Source organism: Triticum aestivum, chromosome 6B (assembly GCF_018294505.1).
Source record: "Triticum aestivum cultivar Chinese Spring chromosome 6B, IWGSC CS RefSeq v2.1, whole genome shotgun sequence".
Classification (NCBI taxonomy): domain Eukaryota; kingdom Viridiplantae; phylum Streptophyta; class Magnoliopsida; order Poales; family Poaceae; genus Triticum; species Triticum aestivum.
In genome coordinates this window covers 219,433,977-219,437,814 of record NC_057810.1, presented here as the reverse complement: position 1 = coordinate 219,437,814, position 3,838 = coordinate 219,433,977, and the positions used below count along the sequence as shown (strand labels likewise).

The 3,838-nt window shown below is 55.6% G+C and overlaps 1 pseudogene; it reads left to right on the top strand.

The window, feature by feature from the left end:
* Positions 1 to 1,205: 1,205 nt before the first annotated feature.
* Positions 1,206 to 2,716, top strand: LOC123133991 (cytosolic sulfotransferase 5-like; annotated as a pseudogene).
* Positions 2,717 to 3,838: the final 1,122 nt, after the last annotated feature.

The following is a 3,838-nucleotide window of genomic DNA, read 5'->3' as shown; positions in this document are numbered from 1 at the left end:
AGCGACAACGACATGCACGACACGGTCGGAGATCTCGACAATGAGGCGCATAGCGATGATGACAATCAAGATGATGGTCATGATCACGACGACTATGCCGACGACGAGGATGCCAACGACCTGGCATCTACCACGCCCGAGACTCAACCGTCTTCCTCAAGTGCATCGACGCCGACACAATTTGTGTCGCCCCCTTCGCAAGCCACGACGGATTCTTTCGGGCCTCGTCGCTACAAGCCCCTCAAGAAAGTCTACAAGTACGCAAAGCCAGTTACACTTGAGTACTCCGATTTGTGTTTACTCGGAGCTGAGGAGCCAGCGAACTTCGTAGAGGCGAGCAAAAATACAAGTTGGACGCACGCCATGGATGAGGAGATGAAGGCGATTGAGAGCAATGGCACGTGGACTTTGGTGACCCGACCTCCGAACCAAAAGGCCATAGGTTTGAAGTGGGTTTACAAGTTAAAGAAGGACACGAAGGGCTACGTACAACGTCAAGGAGTTGACTATAAGGAGGTGTTTGCACCGGTTGCTCGAATCGAGACAGTGAGAGTGCTCCTAGCTTTGGCAGCACAAGAGGATTGGAAGGTTCATCATATGGATGTGAAATCCGCTTTCCTCAACGGTGACCTCAAAGAACAAGTGTACGTGGAACAACCCCTCGGCTACGAGAAGAAAGGAGAAGAAGAGAAAGTTTACAAGCTCAAGAAGGCACTTTACGGGTTGAAGCAAGCGCCAAGAGCTTGGAACTCAAAGTTAGACCAAAGTTTGGTCTCGCTCGGGTTCAAAAGATATCCCCTCGACGATCCAAAAGACAGTCTACCAAGCACCGAAGAACAGGTGAAGGTTGAAGACACGACCAAGGAGGAGTGCTGGCGTCAAGCTACGAACGAACCGACGACAGCAAAGACGGTCCCTAAAATGCTACGAAGAACGGCAAAAGCAATGCCAAGAATAATGCCAGTGAATAGTAGTAGTCACATTTGGGACCCAGGTCGGCATTAACAACCACGTCATGTTTAGGGGGTGAATGTAGGAATAAACATGACATGTAGTGGTGTATCCTAGTCAGACTCTGATTAGGCACCTATAGTAGTAGTAGGATTAGGACTCCTAACCGAGTAGGTTAGATTGCTAGTCCTAGATGCTATATATACCCACGTATACCCCCTGTAATCGATTAGAAATAAAAGCAATACAAAGGCCCGATACGGGCCTTTAGCCATCCAAATCAGTTTGCCTCTGTTCAGTTTCGTTCGCAAGTTTCCGTCGAGTCGATCGCTAGCTAGCTTTACCAGGCGAGACGTACGTGCACTTGTTTCAGGAGGAATCCATTAAGCTGCTAGCTTGCTTGCTAGCTTTGCACGTACGAGTGTTGTTCCTCCGGTGAACTGATCTAGCGATCTAAAGCCAACACGCACGCACAACGGCGCTATCCATGGCCGCCTCTGCCGCCGCCGACGACATTGCCGATCAGCTTGCGTTCACCTCGCTTCCCCCCGACACACAGTTCCGCCCGTTCCATCTGAGGCAGTACGGCTGGTTCTGGCTCCTGGAGGAGTTACTCATGGCCGTTCCGGCCATCCACTCGGTCTTCATGCCGAGGCCCTCGGACGTCCTCCTTGCCAGCTTCCCCAAGTGCGGCACCACCTGGCTCAAGGCCCTCGCCTTCGCCACGCTCAACCGGGCCGAGCACCCGCCGCGTGACCCCAACCACCCGCTCCGCCGTGGCAACCCCCACGACGTCGTCAAGTACTCAAGTACTTGGAGATGGCGTTCGGGCAGCCGATGGGCGACAGTGGAGCAGACGGTGTCTTCGCGGCGCTCCCTTCGCCACGCGTGCTCGCCACGCACCTCCCCTGCTCTCTCCTGCCACGGCGCATGACCGCGGAGGAGTCCGGCTGCCGGATCGTGTACATCTGCCGGGACCCAAAGGATGCATTCGTCTCCTCGTGGTTCTTCGCCAAGAAGGGGGCGGCCGCCATTGCACGAACGCTAGCACGAGCCGACGAGGACACGGACATGCAGCAACAGCCGCCGCCGCCGTACACATTCGAGCAGTGGCGGAGCCAGGAAATCCGGATGAGGAGGGCCGAGTGTTCTTAAGTCTTGTTGGGGAGGGCCATTCCATCAAAATACACCATTTTAGGAGAAAAAAGTCAGTGTTTACATTAGTGCTAGGCCTAAATCAGTGGCATTAGGGGGGGCCAGGGCCCTTGCTGGTCCCCCTGGCTCCGCCACTGCATTCAAGGAGGCGTTCGAGCTGTTCTGCGATGGCATATGCGTCAGCGGCCCGCAGTGGCGCCACGTGCTGGGCTACTAGGAGATGAGCAGGAAGCGGCCGGAGAAGGTGCTCTTCCTCCGGTACGAGGAGATGCTCCGGGACCCGTGAGCAACGTGAAGAAGCTGGCGGAGTTCATGGGGTGCGCGTTCTCCGCTGAGGAAGAGGCGGCCGGGGTGGTGCAGGCCATCGTCGAGCTGTGCAGCTTCCGGAGCTTGAAGAACATGGAGGTGAACAAGAGTGGCAGCCAGGGTCCGGCAGCACACGAGTCCTTCTTCCGGAAGGGTGTGGTAGGGGACTGGAGCAACCACATGACGCCGACGATGGCGGAGCGGCTGGACAAGATCGTCGAGGACGCACTGCAAGGCTCGGGGTTCAGTTTCGCCGTCGCAGGGTCGTCCTCGTGAATGTGCTAGCGACATGGATGCATGCATGCATGCATGATGTTGTACCCTCGATATATATTGAGCCCTTTGTGCGCTGTGCTTGATTTTTCATAACTCGAAAACAAAGCTTGTCGTGGCGCATTTACAAACACAATGTTGCATCGGAATATTGGATGACAGATTAATAGGTTGCTAGTGAATTGGGAATCAGCTTCAGTAAGACAGGCAAATCAGTGTTGGCGGCCATGGCAGAAATTGATGAATCAGCTTCACCAGGAAAACAATTGTCGGCCATTCAAAGTCAACTACTCCGATCCAAATTACAAGAAAAATACTGTAATATTTTTCACTAGTTCAGTACTGATATCATGAATAGCCACAGGTGCAACCTACTACACTACATCACAGATGCTAATCTCGCTCGAAACCTTCAGGGTGGACGCGGTCGGGTTCAGCGACGATCGACGCGGAGGGGATCGGTGCGGCGGGGCAGTGCATCTCCTCTTAGCTTCTCCCAGCTCCATGTAAGCGATCTTCTTGTCGGCAGCATTGGTCGTCGCGAGCAGGACGAGCGCGGATTGGGGCGGCGGCGGCGGAGCAGAGCGTTTCTTTCCAACCGCTTCCTTGGTAGCGTTTGCCGACTTGACGACGGCAGGGCCGTTTGAGATGGAAGAGATCGGCGCGGATCGGCATGCTGACGGAGAGGCAGATGAATTCTCGGGAATTCTCACGCTCGCTACGCCGGAAACCTTCATGGCGGTCCTCATCGTTCGCGGGACAGGGGGCCTCTTCGGAGCTTCTCCCAGGTCCAAGTAAGCGACCTTCTTGCCGGCAGCATTGGTTGTGGCGATTCTGGCGAACGGGATGACCTCGGGGCGGTGCGGCTGCGGCGGCGGAGCAGAGCGTTTGTTTGCTACCCCTTCCTTCCCTGCGTTGGCCCGGTTCATGGTGACAGCGCCGTTTGACGTGGAAGGGATCAGCGCCGATTGGCGTGGCGATGGCGACGGCGGCGCAAAGGACTTCCTTACAACTCTCTCCTTGGCCGCGTTGACGACCTTCCTGCGGCGCTCGAGATCACGACGGATCTGGTCCTGCATCATCATGAGAGCGGGCGTGTGCTGCAGGTTGCGGAGGAAGGACAGAGGGATCGGCGAGGGTGTTGTGAGTTGCC